Consider the following 21,004-nt stretch of genomic DNA (forward strand, 5'->3'; position numbering starts at 1 on the left):
CTTATCCCCTGGACGCCTGATACGTTTGCCAAGTAGCTCCTTTTTAAAATGCAGGGTAGCAGGGCTGTCTTGCACACCCTGTTAGACTGCTAAGCCTGCCTGTCCAAACAAATCTACTCTGCCATGACTTTATTCCCCTGGCGTGTTCATACACACACATCTCCCACTGGGGCTTGGGGCCTGAGCATGTCTGAGAAATTGAATGGCAGCAAGTTTTGCTGCCAACACTCGAGCAAACATCCCTGGAAACAAGGAAAGGGAGAGCCTGACTGTGTAGTGGCCTGGCTTCTGTGTGGCTCTTCTGCCAAAGGATTCTGGAAGCTTCCTTCAGATAGAGAGACCCTCAAGGTCCTTCAAATACTCAACAGCAGTCTATGCCACCATCAGAAAGACAGCCCCAACAGAGAAAAATGTGTCCTTTTTCTGCTTGTGTGAGTCCAGGCTCTGATCTAGTTTACTGTGTGACCTTGAAGAGAGACAACGTGTTGTGTTGAAAGAGCCCAGGGTTGAGTTTTTGAAAGTGTGGCTGCTTGGTTACAACTCCCACGCTGTATAGTTCAGTCTTGGGCAAGCCACTTAGACTCTCTAAGCCACTCAGCTATAAGATGAGAATTCATTAATTCCCCCACGTCTCCAGGTATGATACATCTCTCCATTCCTCTGACTCAGTTTTATAAAATGTGCAGTTTTCTGATCTCTGGGCACACAGAGATAAACTGGATATAGCTTCCCTGCTGAGTGTACCCCCTACCTAGCAGCATTATGGTAAATCTCAAAGTGTTAATGGATATAATGGTAATTGAGAAGGTAGAATGCTATACATACAAAGAGTTATTTTTAAGTCACAACTTTGGTAACCTCAATTTCCCCTCCTCTAGGGTGGGAAAGGCCACTAGCAAGAGTTGGGTCATAGATGGGGCATCAAATATTGAACTCAGACTCATGCTAGAACAAGTATGTACTGAGAAACTCCTTGAAACTCTCCATCCTCAGAGCCCTTGACCAAGTTCTCTGTATCTAAAGAATCTACAGGCCTCAAACTCCTATCCTTATGATCGGAAGATGCCTCTTGTCAGCCAGGAGAGAAACTTCAATCTTTTATTGAAAGCATTTTGCAGCAGGAAATGTTTCTTTTTTCTTTTTAATTTGCCAGTGCCAATATAATTTAACTATGATTTAATAGCTTCTTTCATTTACTTGTTAAATTATGCTTCTCCATCACCTTCCCCTTGGGTTTTCCCGCCTTTTGGTCCTACAACCTCCCATTATTTATTAATGCCCCATAATACATGATAGAGGCAAGCAGAAAGCAGCCATTTCACAATGATTTAGGAGGCTCCTGGCAGCGACACACAACAGGAGCATATGTTCTGAGAGTCTCCCCTGTACTTGCCGCTTTGGACCTGAGTTGGGTAGATCTCGGTCATCATCTATGTGGGTCCTCCGCACCCCTCCTTATCCACCCCCCTGGCCATTTTCCTGCCCTGAGCCAATTCAAAATACTTGGCTCAAAATTACTAGTGAGTCACAGCTCTCTCTCTTTTTTTTTCCCAAGTGCCAACTGCTAGAATGAGCATGCTTCTCAAAGTGGTACTTAACCTAAATGACATAAAGAGGTAATTTGCTTTCCCTCCAAGGGAGGAGCCCTCTGGGGGATGAGGAAGTTTCAGATGGCTTGAATCTTTAGGGTCTCAGTTCTTAGAAGGAAGGTTGAAAGTACCTAGCTCCCTACATCTCCCGCAATTCTTTTCTGGGAACAGCTTGGACTGTTTCAATTCATGGGAAGACTCTCACAGGGAATGGAGTGAGGATGCTCCCAAGTGCAGACTTGGAGGTGTTTCACAGCTTCCTCAAGGACACATCTGGGCTCCTAGCTGGACCTTCATCACAATTCTGCTTCTCCCAGGCTTTTGTGAGAGTCACATCTGTTCACGTCCCCAGTCTAGGTTTCCTCCTCCTCGTCCCTTCCTTTCCGCTTTGGACTAGACTAGTCCTCACTCTGTGAGTCTGTGAGTGGCCTATGGAGGTTCTACAGGTGACGGGAAGAACGGCACCTGGAAAAGTACAGTGACCAACCCATCGCCACACAGTGGAAGGGGGCAGAGCCAGAATCAGAGCCAAGCTTTCTTTTCGGCTGTAAACTTCTGTTGCAGTAGGTTAATATTTAATCTTTTGGAGATGATATACACTCAAGCCCTTGGCACAGTGCCTGGCATGTAAGGCACGTTGGCCTTCCCTTTCTACAGACTACCCAAACCCATGGGCTGCCCAGGTGGCTCAGTGGTAAAGAATCCACCTGCCACCACAGAGAATGCAGGAGACGTGGGTTTGATCCCCGGGTCAGGAAGGTCCCATAGAGGAGGAAATGGCAATCCACTCCAGTATTCTTGCCTGAAAAATCCGAAGGTCAGAGGAGCCTGGTGGGCTATAGTCCATGGGGTCACAAAGAGTCGGGTATGACTTAGCGACTTTGTTCCATAGCAGGGTTTCACAGGAGGGTCAGGGGAGTGCATGGACAGATACCTGGAGTCAGAGACTTGGGTTTTCATCCTGGTTGTCCACTTACTGACTGGGCAAACCTAGAGGGGCTGCATGGCCTCTGCCGGCCTAAGTCTTCTTATTTGTAAAATTGGGAGATTGGGTTGTTATCTGAGATCCTTTCCTGTTGTAACTTTGCTTTTCGGACTGCCTTAGGTGAAGTTGTCAAGGACTTAAGAGTCCTCCTCAAATGAATAAGGAAGTCACGACAAGTTCAGAATAATTGAGGCTTTATCATTGTTATATTGGATGATGGTCAAATCAAGGCAAAAGGATTCCTTGGACTTTTTGGGAATCCAGCCCCTTATTTCTCTCCAGGTCCCAGATGCCCCTTGGCATATGCTATGCTGTGTTCCCACTGGTTCCCTTTCCAGCTCTGGAGGAGCGCGATGACACTAAAGGCCGGGCACGCTCGTGATTCCTCCTTCATCCTCCAGGACACTCACCTGCCTCCCCCTCCAGATGGCAGCAAGAGTCTTGGAGGTCTGGCATTGCACCCTGGGGACTTATTCTGGCTTTCTCCTGGGGCCCACACAGCCATTCCCTATCTGGTGGTCTAGAATTAAAGCCCAAGGACGAGAGAGGAGATCGGAGAGAAAACAATAGCTGGAATAGAGACCCTGGTTCCTTTGCTTCTCTACCGTGTTACCTCCCATTCCCTGCCCTGCCCTGCAGAGGGTGGCAAAAGACTAAGTCAGTTCAGAGACTGGAGCTTTACGTTTCTCTTGCTTACCCCAAGTTCTTGTCTCTGCAGCAGGTTCGCCTTTGTGGTGACCTCCACAAACCTCCCATTTGCATGTCTGCAGTGCCCCAGGTTTGCAACGACACGCTTCACTCCTCCAGAAGTTTTCATTCCTGTGGCGCCAAGGCTGGGAAACTTTAGAGAGCCAGGCTGTTCCGTAACTAACATCAATGTGGAATCTGCCTAAGCCTTGACTAATGTATTCCTTGCATTATTAAACACAGATTAAATATATATGGATATTTAAATGTAATGTGTTATTTTCCTAAATCTAGCTTTACTTGATGTTCCTTTGACTTTTCATTGCTCATCGTTGTCTCAGGGATCATGAATCACAGGCAGGAAGAAGCTGGAGCTTTCTCAGCACCAAAGACTTTGCAATCCCATTACATTTGCCCAAGAGACACAGCAGTAGTTCTCCCGCCCAGAAAATTACTGCTAGGGTTCTTCACACGGGAATGTATTTTTTTTTCCTTCCTAGACAGAGCTTATTTCTCACCAATGATTCAAAGGCTAGGGCAGCCAGAGCCTGGCAGACTTGTGGGTTTGTTTCTGTTCTGCAAGCAAGCTTGTGTTCAGGGCAAGTCACTGAATAACAAATTCAGACACAGTTGGTGCCTTCACACTGATGGCACCTTCGCTCACCCTCCGCCAACTGTACAGACTTGTTCTCCCATGGGTGCTCGGAGGAACCCAATAAGCTCTGCTTGATTTTCTTTCTGAAAACAATGTAGTTCATTTGTCAAGGTTCCTGCTCAATACCCCCAACCTAATGGTAAGGAAATTACACCCACCCAAAAGAGTGGTACGTTTGGAGTAGAGGCTGTATATAAGACATCATTCCTGCTTGCTGCCCCAGGTCCCCTTCTGTAAGGGGAGGAATAGGGAGTGGGTCTTGGTTATCTACAGTCTTTGCAGGCTTTGACTTTCCATAAATCTCTGTGTTTCCAAGGAAGCCGAAGGGGGGATATAGATACTGTGCATTTTTCCAGCTACCCCTAAAACATGCTCCCCTCTCGGTCTTGGTTAAAGATTTTCCATTTGATGTCGATCAGTCGATTGACCAGGAGCTTCTGTTTATCTCGGGTTAGTGTGTTAAACCATACGCCACGGGCGTTCTAAGCCAGTTCATATTAGCTAACAAGAGCTGATGGCGCCTATCTCTTCCCCATTCCTCATGCTGGAGCTTAAAATCAACCACTGAGGGAGTATTTACCCCATGGAAACAAGCAAAAGCTAGAAAACAGGGCATTTTTTCCCCTGCTGGAGAACTGGTTGTTAAAATTTGTAAGCGCACTACTTCTATAAACTCCCTGAGGGCACTAATCAATTCCTATAGCTCTCTTTATAGCTAACTAAACACATATTAGCGTTTACTGAAAGCTTTTAAAAGATGAGCATAGAAGACATGTCAAGTCGCAAATCTTTCCCAGTTTGACTATAAATAAGAATCATCTCCTTTGAGCACCACAGTCTACCAACGTTCCCTCTTTCCCACAGAATTGCATTACTGCTGTTATATTTTCTCAGTGGGGAGACACACTTGATTCCAGCACCCATGCCCCTCTGAGGACGGTCTCCCTCTCCTGGGTGTGCTAACCAGCCTCCAGCCCCAGATTAAGAATCACAGGGCTTAAGAAAACATATTTGTTTTATAGCTTCCCCTGGACCCAACACAATTATTGATAAACTCTCTCTTCCAACAGGAGAGCTGCTGGAGCAAGCTGATCAAACGCTTGTCTGGGAGGGAGGAAAAGAAGCAGATGCTGGGGTTCTTGGTGAAGAAGAGGGAGACGTGGCTGCACTGAGGCCAGAGGCAACGCATGTCACCTGCACTGAAAACCCCAAAGAAGGAAAGGAAAAGGCCAAGGTCAGTGTCCACAGTATACAGTGTCTGCTGTATATGTCATACAATTAGCAGCAATGTGCCTCCTGACTTGGAAGTTTTTCACAACAGCTTGATCTTTGTTATTCTTCCTAGATGACTTCTCTGGAGTCTGAGACATAGTAGACATTCAATAAACATTTATTAAGCTAGCAATTAATTTTATTTGACATCCATGGGTCTCAAGGGTCAGAACATGAATGTGGCTGCGGTTGAGGATGCAGTACAGGAGAGTGGCAACTCCAACTCTCTTGCCTGGAAAATCCCATGGATGGAGGAGCCTAGTGGGCTGCAGTCCATGGGGTCGTGAAGAGTCGGACACGACTGAGCAACTTCACTTTCACTTTTCACTTTCATGCATTGGAGAAGGAAATGGCAACCCAGTCCAGTGTTCTTGCCTGGAGAATCCCAGGGACGGGGGAGCCTAGTGGGCTGCCATCTACGGGGTCGCACAGAGTCGGACACGACTGAAGCGATTTAGCAGTAGCAGTTAGTCAACATACTAACTGCGCCCCTAGGAAGAAAGGGGTACTTTCCAAGATGTGAGGACCCAAACAGAAGAGAAAGGTTGAGGCAAGAGGGAGGCTGGGTGTTTGTGCATCCCCAGCTCTAACTTTAAGAGATTTTTCTCTGTTCTGTCTGTAAGAATGGACTTTTTAAAAAATTGATTTTTATTGGTTGATTTACAATGTTGTGTTACAAAGTGAATCAGTTATGCATATATGTAGGTCCACTCCTTCTTAGATTCTATTCCCATATAGACCATCACAGAACACAGAGTTCCTTGCGTTATAAAATAGGTTCTTATTAGTTATCTGTTTTACGTGTAGGAGTGGGTGTATATGTCAATCTTAATCTCCCGATTTATCCCTCCTCCCCGCTCGCCCCCACCCCCCTTCCTAGTAACCATAAATTTGTTTTCTACATCTGTGACTTTAAGTTTCTGTTTTGTAAACAAGTTCATTTGTACCATTTTTTTTTTTTTTTAAATAATGGATTCCATTAAGGAGCCTTTCAACAGTAAGTGTCTGTAGCTCAGGTAAGCAGGGAGTTAAGGTCTGGGGAGAATGGAATTTTCCTCGTGGTGGTACAGACTTGTTTTAACCACAGGAATGAACGCAAGATTCAACTTGTTTTCTTAGCTATTGTCTGGAACTCTCTCTGCTCAACCGCCGGCAGCTGGAGGTTTAATGTGACATTTTTCTGAGTATTATGACTGCTCTCTGGGCTTCTCCACACAGCTTTCCTTTCTTCTTTTGCTTCCCTCCTCCTGTCCTCTCATCCCTCTAGTCTTCAAGCACTTTCCAGTAAGCAAGCACTTGCCTTTCTGCCTGCAGCCAGGGGAAGCCATCTGGGGCTGTTTATTTACTTCGTTAAGATGTATGTCTCCTCTCCTTCCTGTAACTCCCTATCCTGCAACTCTCCCTTGAAACCACAAGCCGCCGCCCTTACCACTTCCCAAATCCCCAAACAGAGCGCGAACAAGTCTTCAGGGTGGTGAGCTTGATTCAGACGCTGTTGCGGCCATCAGCAAGGGTTTCTCTACAGCCTCGTCAACACAGGGAAAGAATAAGCTCATTTTCTCTCAATAAGTGATTGCTGTCAGCCCCCAAGCACTAAATACCTTCCGAGCCTTAGTTAGAGGTCTATTTATGGATTTCTGCTTTAGCTATTCCAGTCTCTGTGTAGCTCCTTCTGAGGTCTACCCAATCCCAGCCCATCCTCATTCATTCATCTTTAATTGAAGCAGAGCTCAGAAAAAGTTACCCCCAAACTGGTTGAAAAATTGGGGGTGGGAAAGATGGATTATTTCACAGGTCCTCTCTTTCGATTGCCTTGATATTGTGGCTGCATCTATTTCATCTTTTTGCCTGGTTGTCTGAGTTCTCCTCGTGTCTGAGGGTGACAAATGGCCAGGGAAAAGTCAGCATGCCCTGAAACCTCAAGTAAGCTGAAAGCTCCGGGCTTGCCTTCTCTCTGCCAATATTGCAATGAAAAAGCATTCCTGCAGACAATTATGTTTTTTATTTTGTTTTAAACCAGCATTAGAGAGATTGAAACAGATTTCTTCCCAAAGCATTCCCCTTCGATGAGGTGCAAAAAGGTTAAACAAAAAAGCCAAACTTTGGTTTCAACAGTAAGACACCTTTATTCTAATTATAATCATAATGATCCAATGTGTTTGGGATTTTGTTATTTGGAATTAGAATTAAAAAAAAGACATCCTATAATTACCATTGAACTTATCTTGAGGCGTAAATCTAATAATTAAATACTTTCAGGTTTTATTCAGTGAGTAATTAAAATACAAAAAAATACTGTGATTTCTTTTCCACCTTTTTAAGGAAAGTTCAAAAATTATCAATGGAGTTCTACGGAAAGATCTGGGTATTATTGTGCATAAAACACAATTCTTAACAAAGTTTTAATTTCAGTTATTTATAGTTCTCTGCCCTGGTGATCAGGGTGTTTGAGCAGGTGAGAAATGATGGAACTAGGAGTTGGATCTGGATGAAAAATCGTACCTTCAAGAAAGATAGCTCCCCAAACTCGAGCTTCATTTTTATCGTCAGCAAGGAAAGGGAGGCAGGTACTGTGCGATTTTTATGAGGACTGAGTTCTGTTTTCTGATCAGTTTTGGCAAAAATTAACAGGCCATATGTTTTCTCCTCCTGGAAGTGGAGTGAGATTTGGCAGCAGCAGATGACTGTCAAGTCCAAGGGAAGGTCTTGCTAAAGGGTGTGCTTGAGGAAATTGAGCTCCTTTCATGGGACCAGGCCCCAGACGTGACCAAACTCAAATCTAGATGGGAAGAGGAGGAGCAGACAGGTGTGGGGAAATGCCTGCTTACATGGCAAAATCTCTTAAGAAAAAGAACTTTCACTGAAGGATAGTTAATGTGCAATATTCTATAAATTGCTGCTGTTTTAGTCTCTAAGTTGTGTCTGACTCCTTTGGAATGTCCTCAGCAGAGTCTCTGCTCCCATGTACTTTTGCAGACCTAGAGAGAGGGGAAGAAATTCAGCATATAGTTTCTCTATTCACTGGAAAGTTCTGGGACTCAGATTTTCAGAAAAACAGAAGTACTTCCACCTAAATCTTTAGGCTTGCCTAAAGTACAGTTAAACCCATCTGATAAGTGGAGTTCTCTCCACGTCTGCTTGGGTTTTCTGCGTCTATCTGGCACCAACCCAAACTCAGCCATGAACACTTGCTGAATCAATCCACAGCTACCCCTCCAGGTGAGGTAAGAACAAAATGTCCCCCATTCCACCCCCAGGCAGTGGGCAGTGGTCCAGGGGTCTGTGGCAGTAACTTCTTCAAGTTCTTCTTTCTGAAGCCCTTCATTTCCTGATTCTCTTTGGTTGGAGCTTAAAACCAGAGCCAAGAACTCCACGGGCTTAGACCCCGTTTCACCGAATCTTTTCCCACACCTCAGTGATCCAAGGAAAATGAAGTTAAATTGCTTCACCATAAAAAGCAAGAGCTGAGTCATTCATCTCAACTGAATAGAACGAGGTGGTAGGTCCTCTCTCTCTAAAGGCTCTTCACTTGGCTTAAAAATCACAATGAATTAGGACCTCAAGTGTAACCCCAATTAGAGACATGGCTGTCAAGCCTTTGGATGCAGCCTCACAACATACCCATTATTTAGAGCCTGATGTCAGCCCCACAGGGAGCTGCATTTTAGCATTTCAAGTGGCTGCCTGAACAGAATCCTTTTAGCAAATGGCACTAACATATATTTTAGGCAAAACAGTCAAGATGGACTAATAACCTGAACACAGAATGTTTGTGTAATATTGGGTGGGTGAGGACCATACTACCATACCATGATCCGAAGCATGAAACCAAAGGCGTCATCAGTCAATCAGTTGCTCAGTCCAGTCCGACTCTTTGAGACCCCATGGGCTGTAGCCCACCAGGCTCCTCTGTGCATGGGATTTTGCAGGCAAGAATACTGGATTGGGTTGCCATTTCCACTCAGGGATCAAACCCATACCTCTCATGTCTCCTGCATTGGCAGATAGATTCTTTATCACCGAGCTGGCTGGGAAACGTAAAGGCAGATACTATTAAAAGAAAACAAACAAACAAAAAATGGATAGATTTAACCACAGAAACTTCTGGAGCCATTTTGCAATAAAAACTCAATAAAAAAAGACACCAAACTGAGAAGATTATTTGTGGTAAATATGCCAGAGGGTTAACATACAGATTTATGAACATACATTAAGAAAATTACAAGCACGTTAATATAGAAAGAAAGAACATAAGATGGCAAGTAGCAAAAGAAAGGTAAGTAGAAAATAAATATTAATATAAGAAAAATGCTCAACATTACGGGTTTTCAAAGGAATTAAAACAACTATATGGGATTGCAATCTGTCCATCAGTTTGGTAAAAGATTAAAAGTCAGAACCCAGCCAGGGTTCTGAGCACGTGGGGTAACAGTCTGCTCTGCAGGGAAGTCTCTGAATTGGCTTTAATTTCCTGTAGGGTCCTTTGACCACATGTATTTCAAGCCTTAAAAGCAGCCGCAGCCATTGGCCTAGTGATTGCATTTTGCTGAGAACTCATCCTCAGAAAATATCAGGCAAATATACAAATATGCATGGGCAAGAATGTTATAACATCATTACTGGTATGTACAGAAATCTAGAAGCAACCTACATGCTCAAAAGTTATAGTACAATGTCAATAACATAATAGAACACCGTGAAGTCAATAAAATGCTGGTATATTGAGTTATATCTGTTGATAAAGGGAGATGATTGCAATATATGGTAAGATGAAGAAGCGTATTGGAGAATATTTAGTCAAGTTTTGTTTGCTTTTTTTTAAAGGACAAAAAATGGAAGTATTTTTTTGAGTGTTTATATTTTGTTTTCTAATTTAACATTTTTCTATGTTTTCTAACTTTTCTATAATGAACATGGATTATTTGTGTTAAAACACAAGAAATGACACACGTGATAGGCAGAATAAGGGCCCCTCTCCTTAAAATGTTCACGACCTAATTTCTAAACCCTGTGAATATGTGAAGTTACATGGCCAAGGAGACTGTATATGTAATTTAGTTAACGATCGTGAGACAGATTAGCCTGGTGTATCTAGTGGGCCAGTGTAATCACTAAGGTGCTTATAAAAGGGAGGCAGGACGGCCAGAGTCATAAAGATTTGAAAATGCTTTGTGGCTGATTTTGAAGCTGGAGGAAGAGGCCAAGAGCCAAGGGACATAGGAGACTTCCAGAAGCTGGAAAAAGCAAGGGAAAAATTCTCCCTTAAAGCTTCTACAAAAACCCTGCTGATACTTTAGTTTTAGCCCAGTGAGACTTTCAACCACCAGAACTGTCAGAGAAAAATTTTGTATTGTTTGAAGCCACTACTGGGGTGGTAATTCATTATAGCAGCAATAGGAAACTAATATAATCTGTAAAACCACTCCCACTCTTGGGCCCTGCTGGGTGGAGGGTCAGTAGGAACAGATGTGGAAGACCTTTTGGCTGAGGGACAATCCTTCTGAGTTAAATTTGGGGAAGTGAATAAATATGGGTAGACTGAGAGAATCTCGTAAGAATCATACCCCTAAATATTTTTAGGTGTTTAATCATTTACTTTCCCTTTAAACTGTAATGTGGGGGACCTGTGTTTATTTTGTTCATCTCTTTATCCCTAGCATTAGTCCCATGCTCAGCTGCAAGTCAGCCCACGATCACTTGCTCTTGAATGGAAAAATACGTGGATGAGATTTCAAAACCTACTGTCTACCCTTTGAAGCCCGTCTTCCAGCTGATGCAGGAACTCAAGCCTGAGTTTCTTGTCCTCATCCTCCCCCTTCCCTCCCTCTCCTCCCTGCCCCCCACTTCTTCTTTTTTTATGTGAATGGTGTAGAATTTAAAGCCAAGTGCGGCTTGTCGCTCACATTCGGGTGGTCTTTCCTTCTGGGTTTCAGAAGCCCAGGACTGAGCTTTCAGCATTTGGACACACACCCACCCACACTCAAAACCACAAACAGCAACCCCAGTCCTGGAGCAGTCCTTTGACACTTGGCGTGTGTGGAGGGAAACACGTAGGACTCCGGAGGGCCTCAGTTTCAGACGTTCTGAGGATGCTACTTGGATGAGCTCTACAAAGAAGAGTCCAGGTTCTCAGAACAGGCCCGAGCCCGGTGCAAGTGCAGGAAAGGGGTCTGCTCACAGCCAGCTATGCTCAACTGTCCCTGAGGCCACAGACTGACCTCTTTCATAAAAGCCTGGACTCCTTACAGGCAGTTTCAGGGGAAGGAGCGGAGCTGGTTGCTGGTGTTTTCTCTTCGGAGTATTTAGCCTTTTCCATATGGCGTCCCCAAAGGCCACGTAGGGCTCCCACTGGTGACCTGCAGTGGAGAAGTGCCAGATGCCTACCTCCAGACTCAACATCACTGGCTCACCTTGGCTCTCCCTGGCTCTCACTTCAAGTCTTAAAGGGAGAGCAGAAGGAAGAACTGTCTAGCCGTGTACTTCACTAATAGGAAGCAGACGGCTTCACAAAGCGTAGCTTCCTTTCTAGATAGGTGATCATTGAGGGAGAGTCTGAAAAGGCACTGATGGGGAGTGCTGTAAACATGATTTCCACTCCAGATGGAGCTCAGTTCTATTGACAAAGACTCGGCCAACTCTGAATCATGTGACCCCACGATCATTCTCTAGAGGCCGAGTCTGAGGGGCTTGTGGTAAAATGCAGCCATGGATAATCAATGGGGGGAACAGGGTCTTAACTAGTGTGATCGAAGATAAAATTAAAGAGCTTACAGAAGAAAGTAATGGGGACTTCCAACCACTGGCGGTCCAGTGGTTAAGACTTAGCTCTCCCAATGCCAGGGGCCGGGTTCAATCCTTGGTCGAGGAACTAAGATCCTGAAGCAGCTAAAAAAAAGAAAAACAAAACAAAACAGAATCAGTTATGGAAGTGGGTAAAAAAGACAGATGATTGCACGAAATAAAAACCCCTGTGTCCCAAATCCACAGAAATCTTAAATCCACAATTGTGCGGGATTACGAGATTTAGTGCATACGGTAGTCAAAACAGATTCGCTTCAGTTCTGCTAGAGAGCGGAGGGACAGATTGAATGCTGCCTCCAGCATCTCTCATTCTGAGTGCGTCACTTCTCTTCCTGGTCCAATTTGCCCTCCTTTACACTAAGCCGGTCATTTGTGCCTCCCCAGTCTCACCCCTGCATTTCCACTTGTCAGTCATGAGCAAGGCCATGTGGGAGGAGCAGGGAATTTGATTTGGATGTTGTTTCTCTGCTGCTGGAAAATCTCGAGGGACTTTCTTTCGTGTAGTTAAAAGTCACAACTCAGGAGGGATCTGCGTCCTCGGGGAGTGTGAAAACTCCATGCTGGCAGCTTGCCTGTTGGCGTGAGAGGGGAGGGGGCCTTTTGGAAAAATTGCAGTAGACAGCAGACCTGACCAAGGGGTTTTGTTGTTGTTGTTATTTTAATCATGAAATCTTAGCACTAAAGTCTAGTAAGATGGTGCTGATGAACCTATCCTCAGGGCAGCGATGGAGACTCAGATGCAGGAAACAGACTTGTGGATGTTGGGGGGGCGGTGGGAAAGGAGAGGGTGGGATGAATTGAGAGAGTAGCGTGGAAATGTATAACTACCACATGTGAAATAGACAGCCAGTGGGAATTTGCTGTATGACTCAGGGAACTCAAGCCAGGGCTCTGTGATAACCTAGAGAGGTGGGATGGGGTGGGAGGTGGGAGACAGGTTCAAGAGGGAGGGCATACATGTATACCTACGGCTGGTTCACGTTGGTGTATGGCAGAAACCAACATGTAAAACAATTATCTTTCAATTAAAAATAAATAAAACACATAAGATCTATGGACATGGTTTGTCTATGGTTCTTCTATGCATTCAGCAGACCGAGGCGGCTACTTTACACAAGTATAATGGGAAAGGGCTTGTACTTGAAGCGTATGTTCAGAGGTGACCGGATCCAATATTCCTCATGTTTTCTCTTCTTCCGTGGTTTTCCTGCTCGCGCTGTGGCAGGTACCAAAGGCACAAAGACCAGGGAGATTTTCCCAATACTTCTGTCTTAGGGCAATGTCTAAGAGCTCTTCCTTCTCCCCCAGGGCCACCCCTCTGGATCCATATCCCCAAAAAAAAAAATTGCAAAATCAGAATAAATGTTTAACTAAATCTCCGCAAAACAAAACATATGCACCAAACTCAAAAATTACCCAAGTCTTAGATGGTTACACATCAATTTCTAGTATGTGCTGTAGGTACATTTTAGTACCTTTGGTGTGATGCAGGGTGTGACCTCTAGATAAGCTTACCTGGGGCCTGCAGAAGCTCTGCAGCACCCTTTTCTGTAGCTTCAGGATGGCTGCCGTGCCTACAGAGCCTGCGACCTGTGTGCAGCCTTCAGTGGCTTCTCCTGGACTTGCTCTCTGAACACTGGGGGGCAGCACGGAACTTCCCAAGCTTTCTCCAGAGTCTAAACGCAAACCTGAGCAATTCCACCTTAAGACGGGCTATGCACAGAAGCATGCAAAAAGTGCAGGGATTCTGGGACGTGGCTAATCTCTATAATTCACCTGATTGCAGATACAAGTGACAGCTGCGATAGGGGTGACGTGCCTTCATTCCTTGTGTCACTGGGATGCTATTTCGAATCTTCCTGAGATTAGAAAAAGGATTACAATTGCCCCCAGGGCCTTGCCATGTAATTTTTATCAGTCTTGATCAGCGAGTTCCCCCAGGCAGTGTGTGTGTGTGTGTGTGTGAGTGTGTGTGTGATGAGCAGCCCATGGTGGGAGGGGAGGCTCCTGGGGACCACATGGTCCATTTTTTCCTCCCCTGGGACCGAATTTCCAGATTTACCCCCAACTCCAGGACTCTTGCCTTCTCACCTTTGTTATGTCCTGGACTCTTGAGCAGGGCCACTTCATGGACTTACCCATACCACCCATGCAGTTAAACAGGGCCCAGTGCTCAGAAGCTTCCTGCATTTGGTTTAATCCTCTGCTGCTGCTGTCTTAAAATCTGAATAATTTCTAAACAAGGGCTCCTGTATTTTCACTTTGCAGTCAGCCCCCTGCATAAAATGGCCAGTCCTCCAATGGAGAAGTATGGTCAGAGGTAGATATTTTTCTAAACCTGAACTCCATTCTCTCTTAGCTTCCTTCAGCAGATGGCTTAGCTTAGAATTGGGAACGCAAACAGCATGGACTTTTGATCAGATATACTGGAGTGCTAGTGTGGAGCCCACCTCTTCATGCCCAGGTGACCGGGAACATATTTACTAACCGCTAGAAGGGCTCCTCAGCTGTTAGAAAGGTCTAACTGTGCTTACATCACTCACAGGATGTGGTGAGTATTAAGCATTAGGGTCTGTGCAAAATGGCCTGGCACAGTGTAGACACTCAGTAAACATTGCTTGTCCCCTTGGCCCCTTCGCTCCTGGAAGTCTACACTGATTCTGCTGTATCATCTTCTCTCCCCAGAATAGCGCACTCCAGCTGGAGTTAAGGCTTGGCTTCGTTTGCGATGGAACAGGTCTAAGGTAAGGGTTCTGTCCATAACCTGACTCCTTGTGACTTGGAAGTCATTTCTCATTGTGTTCAGAGCTCTGTTCTGAAGAAGAGATGCATGGCCAAACAGTGGTTATGATTTCTGCATCACAGGAAAAGCTGGCTTTGCAGAACTACCTACTATTTGGGGAGCCTCTAAAGACAGCTTCTGATGAAAATATGTCTCCAAGGAGTTTGCCTGGAAATAATTAGCTTAATATGTTGCACTTTTGCAATGCCTTTTTCTCCAAGGATCTGCAGACATTTGGCAAACAACCATTAATCACATCCCACTGCCTTGATGTCAAGTAACTGTTGGCTGGCGCACTTGTCTCCCCACCTGGATGAGGAACTGGGAGGTCCTGGGTCCTAGGCCCGCTTCGCCAGATTTTTGTCTGGTACTGAACAACTTTTCTGGGCCTCGGTTACTTGAGATGTAAATTGAGGTTAATAATTTCTATTTGAGCTCAGAAATCCTATTAAGACAAAATGCCTCCCCGAATGGAAACACACTTTAAAAAGTAGAAATAACTTCCCAATGCAAGGGATGGCAATATTACATTTGGGCAGTTGAGTTCAAGTTTAAGATCCAGCGCTGTACCAAACAATAGACTTTTGTAGGCACTGAAATTTCCTGTTGCTGAAACTGGGGTCAGATGTCCAAGAGGCAGCTGGGAAATTGCTTAGAACACTGAGAACATAATTGGCTTTATAATAATATTCTGCAAGCAGCCCATTTGCCTTAGGCTCACAAAATTCTGAGCAGGTACCAGAGGCTCAAAGAATTCTCAAAGAATTTTCAGAACTTCCTTAATCACCCCCATGTCAGAGATTTTTCCCTCTTCTGAATTTTTATAACCATCAAAAATCTATCATACTCATGTGACATTGAATGAGGCAAGCTTGGGCTGCCCTTTATGACTTGAAACATAGCTATGCTTTCTCACCTTGGTGGTAAGTAAATGAGGGAAAGAATAGAGGAAAGTACGTATTTGCAACTTCATACTCGGGCTTCCCTGATAGCTCAGTTGGTAAAGAATCTGCCTGCAATGCAGGAGACCCCAGTTCGACTCCTGGGTTGGGAAGATTCCTTGGAGAAGGTATAGGCTACCCACTCCAGTATTCTTGGTCTTTCCTTGTGGCTCAGCTGGTAAAGAATCCACCCGCAATGTGGGAGACCTGGGTTCGATCCTGGGTTGGGAAGATCCCCTGGAGAAGGGAACATCTGCTCATTCCAGTGTTCTGGCCTAGAGAATTCCATGGACTGTATAGCTCATGGGTTCGCAAAGAGTACAACACGACTGAGTGATGTTCACTTTCACTTCACTTTCACCAAGCACAGTGCTTTGCACTAGTGTGCCCTGGATAATAATTATCAGTAGCAAGAGGCTGGCTGAGTTAGTCTGCCACTTCCGACTTTTCAGGCTCTACGAAACACTCTAGAGTTGTAAATATAAGAAGAAGATCTTATGGTAGTGCTTCTGTATAATGGGAGCTGAAGTCTCCCATCCAGAAACATCATTCCTGTACTAGGCTCACTGACTTAACTTTTAATCTACAAGGGCCTTGATAAATGCAGTCACTTCTAGTGATTTAATTAGTTTTATGAAGGATCTTTGGTGACTTGTGTGGGGAAGTTTATCAAACGTATACCCAAACGCTTTCTTTATGCTATTATATTATTGAAAAATCAGAAGGCTCTTTGATGTGAGTTTTGAGAGCATAAGGGTGTAGTTATGAAGTGCTTGGAGCTTCTCGCTGTTCAAACAAATGACAGATAAGATCTCAGGCTGCTTTGTCATGATAATTCTTCATGCTAAGTACATCTATATCAACTTCTATTTCTATATTCTTCTGCATCTGTATGGCTCTTAAAGGTTTTTAGCTGAAGCCTCCCCACCAGCATGCACAGTACTAGAAAGATATCATATGAAGAATGCCTACTGTGTGGCTGCACGTGTGCTCAGACGTGTCTGACCTTTTGAGACCCCATGGACTGTAGCTCGCCAGGCTTCTCTGTCCATGGGATTATCCTGGCAACGACACTGGAGTGGGCTGCCATTTCTTCCTCCAGAGGATCTTCCTGACCTAGGAATTGAAACTGCATCTCCAGGTCTCCAGCATTGGCAGGCAGATTCTTTGCCACTGCCCCACCTGGGAGACCCAACAATGTATATTATAGTTCATGAAAGATTGATGCTCTCTCATCTAATGAAGGGAGATAACTATTCACAATATCGAGTAAGAGATGAATTAGTGTGTATCTGGTAAGTTATTGTAAAGGTAGGGAATAAACTTCAAGCCATCTCTCCCTAACTAATCAATATGCTATAATAATTAAGGTCACTATCTTTTTTAAAAAAAGTTGGCCTCTGAAATGGGGCTTGGAATCTTATGGCATTAAATAGCCTCTGAGGCAAAGGCCAATTTCTTCTAGCCCCAAATTATGAATTTGCTTCAGTATCATGACCCGGTAACTTGTCATCCAAACTACCCTCCTTCCTGGCAGAAGCCGGGCTGACCTTGACCAGCTCTATAGCTCTCACACTCTGCAGCTGAGATGGAGCTGACTATGTCATTGAAACGGTTTCATGGGAGAGGGGAGGGATGTGCCATCTCTATTTTAGGCTGAAGTTTTCTGAAAGCTTGTAAAGCTAATGATCCCCAGAAACCGCTTGCCTTCCCTCCCAAGCTTTGAATTGTCTACTTCTGGTGATAAAAACGAGTCGTAGGAAGTCATTGAGTCCATCCCTCTGTCACCAGGCTGGGTTATATGTTAAAAGCTCCAGGAAGATGGAATCATAACAATCCTCATGCTTGATAGTACCTTAGGGTTTACCAAAGATTTTATATACATCATTTTGTTTACTGCTTTCCCCCAAAGCCTCCAAATTAGTTATTACTGTCTCCATTTTACAAAGCACAGGGAAGGCTAGAGAGGTGATTACTTGTTTGTATGTGCCAATGCCTGAACATGGACCTGGTCAAATGTCCTGTCTACAACATTGCTGTGAATTTACGTTTTCCCCAGGACAGGAATTTCCACCACTTCCTTTTAGGTCCAACAGTCCTTGGAGAGGACTGCTACCAATGAGCTCCTCCTGTCTCTAAACCTACATCCTTTGTTCTCTTTTGGTTTAATGCAAAGGGGCTTCTGTTCTTCAAGGAATAGCTGGACCTAGAGTTTATAGCAGCTGCTCTTGTAGTCCATCTTCTCAAGGTTGAGTACTCCAAGCTTCTTCAGCGTCTTCTTTCACTGGCTTGGAAGTCTATCAGCTCTGTCTCGGGATGTTCACTTCACTGGTATGTGTTCTCACCTGTAACAAGGCAGTAGGGTCACACATCTGAGGGGTGCTTGTGAAGATTAAATCAGAAAACACATCTGAAGTGCATATCTGAGAGGCACAATAAATTAGCATGTTTAATGTTCTCTCTTTTTTGTTCCATTTTTTATTTTTTACTTAAAAAAATTAAGTTTGTTATTTTGTATTGGAGTACAGCAAGGACCCTGATGCTGGGAAAGATTGAAGGCGGGAGGAGAAGGGGACGACAGAGGATGAGATGGTTGGATGGCATCACTGATGCAATGGATGTGAGTTTGAGTAAACTCCGGGAGTTGGTGATGGACAGGGAGGCCTGGTGTGCTGCAGAAGAGTTGGACACGACTGAGCAACTGAAATGAACTGAACTGAATAGCTGATTGATAATGTTGTGATAGATTCAGGTGGACAGCGAAGGGACTCAGCCATACTTATACAGGTATCCATTCTCCCCCGAACTCTCTCCTACCCAGGCTGCCACATAACACTGAGCAGAGTTCCCTGTGCTATTCAGCAGGTCCTTGTTGGTTAGGCTGTCCATTTTAAATAGAGCAGCATGCCTCTGTCCATCCCAAACTCCCTGACTATCCCTTTCCCCTACCCTTTCCCACAACAACCATAGGTTCCTTCTCTGAGTCTGTTTTGTAAATGAGTCCGTATCAGGGCTCACCTTCTTCTCTGGCTTTTCCGTTGTGTTTTTAGATTCCCAGAGAGAGTGCGTACTCCCTGTTTAAGAGCAGAGGTTGGTAGCCTGGCACTTTTCTAAGAAAGGGACTTTGCTTTTGATAAACTTCCCCAAACAAAACACCAAAAGAATCCCAGAAATACTTGAGGGGCACATCAGGGGTTAGTGGTCTCTCTGCTGACTCAATGCCTTTTTATTCTTGTATTATCCATGTGCACCAATTATAGCCCTAAAACATAGCCAGGAGGTGCCGCCTAAGAGCATTTGATTTATTAGTTTTATTAAACACAGATGCCTTTAATGTGGAGTTGTTTGTAGCCCATGCTGGATTTCTAGCTATTTTATCGCATCTATTGGCCAATGTATGAATTATCTTCAAAAGACACGGCTCTTGCTTTTTATCACATTTTCTCTCCAACTACCAAGGAAGAGGTCACTTGGGAGACACATCCTTTCATGGCAAGAAAGTAGCCTCATAGATCAAACGTGTGTTTGTTCTGGAATGGCGCAGCCGCCAGGCCAGGCCTGGAGGAGGGGCTGGCACTGCTCAGAAATTTTCATCCATCACTCACCAAATGGGACCCACAGGTAAAGGCTTTGCTGGGAGATGAGTCCAGGGAATGGAGGGAGTGAGGAGGGAGTGCTCTGCAGTGGGAGTGTGTTTGCTTTGGGGCCACAGAGGGTTTCAAGTCCTGTGTGTGCAGCAGAGTAGTTTTATGATGTCAGAGGCAAATGACTGAATCACCCTTAGCCTTGGCTATTTGATCTCTAAAATGGGATGAGCTTCCCCCAGCCTCCTTGCAAGCAGTGAGATTATCAACCAAGATGCATCCCCTTCCCCTTCCTTTGGCTAATTATAGCCTCACCGGAGGGTCTTGACCGTGAAGGTTGGAGCTGGTGGAGGAGAGCTAGGTGGGAGAGTCAAGAATCTTTCTCACTATGGTTTCTTTGCGTTGTGTTCAGTTCTTGGAAAAAGGATTTTCCGTAAATGTTATCAATGTTCAACACTTATTTCATTCTTCTGTCTTTCTCTATTACAATTTTTTAAATTGGAGGATAATTGTTTTGCAATATTGTGTTGACCTCTGTCCCTATTACATCTTAAGTTGCATAAAAGCAGCATCCTCACTTGTTTATTTCATTTCTGACTTCCCACGGTACCCAGCACCAGGGCGGGTGGTCAGAGAATGTTTTCTGAGATAAAGTTGAAGGGACTCTTTTTTGAACCGCTGTGATTATTTTGTTTTGTTTGTGTCTGGTCCAGCAGTCAGGAGGAAGATTCTGAGGGTACTGTCTTCTGAGTTCCATGCAACAGCCTGGTATCTTGGAAAGAACAAGTGATAAATCAAGAGACCAAGGGTCCTGGCTTGGAAAAGTCACTTAATACCCTGGGCCTTAGTATCCTCCTCCATGACACATGGATACTAATACTGGGTTGGCCAAAAAGTTTGTTTTTACTTTACGAGGTTGTGGTGCTGATTACATAAGTTACTTTATGGAAAATCTTAGCAGAGTACCTGGCCTGTAGCGAAGGCTTGTCTGAATTTGCCACTGTCACTATCACTGCTATTATTATTATTATTTCTGACTAGCTCTGTGGCGTTGAGCAGAGCTCAGTTCCTTTGTAGCTACAATATTTTGTAACTTTGATGAGTCCAGGGGAGTATTAAAAAGCAAGAAATAGGGGAAAAGAAAGGCAAGACAAGGCATGTGGGTGGCCTGGAGCTGAGTCCCTCTTTGCTGACACTGAGCTTTGCGTCACGGTATGTGTGAGTTCACGATGGTGCCATCACCGAGGGCTTGGCCAGATAGCTCCTTTTCCCCCAGGTTAAATGCTGAAGCTGACAGATTGTCCTGTGATGCTCTTAGCAGATAACCTCTCCTGGTCTGCAGCAATCTAAACTCATAAATACTGGAGAAAAAAATTTGCAGCCCCCTGAAACTGGCAATGTACCTCAAGGATGAGAGTCCAGGTAGAAGTTTCCATCCAAGGAATGTTCTAGAAAGTCAGAGACCTGGAGGCTGAGGCTTCAACTTGGGGCTGGAATAATTCGAGTTGTATTATTCAATAGCATTTTTCTACCTTCTAGGCGGGAGGGTAATGGAGCAGCAATAGAAGAGTGGGCCTAGCTGTCATTTTTGGCCTTGAGCACATTCCGTCATCAAATACTTAATACGTTGGTAAATATGAGTGAGGGGTGGGGTGATGGGACAGGTGGGGCTGTTAAGGCTTCTTGCTTCAAGCAACAACTGTCTTCA

At 44.6% G+C, this 21,004-nt stretch overlaps 1 long non-coding RNA gene across 4 annotated transcripts in view; it reads left to right on the top strand.

Moving 5' to 3' along the window:
• Positions 1 to 21,004, top strand: part of LOC132657483 (uncharacterized) — a 94,130-nt gene that overhangs the window by 62,070 nt on the left and 11,056 nt on the right. For 3 of the 4 annotated variants that reach the window (XR_009595763.1, XR_009595765.1, XR_009595762.1), the window contains exons 4-5: positions 4,987 to 5,150; positions 14,675 to 14,733. This is a non-coding gene — a long non-coding RNA (uncharacterized LOC132657483). Of the gene's footprint in view, positions 1 to 4,986; positions 5,151 to 14,674; positions 14,734 to 20,835; positions 20,927 to 21,004 lie in introns of all 4 variants that reach the window. The other variant, XR_009595764.1, reaches the window with a different exon arrangement.

Source organism: Ovis aries, chromosome 12 (assembly GCF_016772045.2).
Source record: "Ovis aries strain OAR_USU_Benz2616 breed Rambouillet chromosome 12, ARS-UI_Ramb_v3.0, whole genome shotgun sequence".
NCBI lineage: Eukaryota > Metazoa > Chordata > Mammalia > Artiodactyla > Bovidae > Ovis > Ovis aries.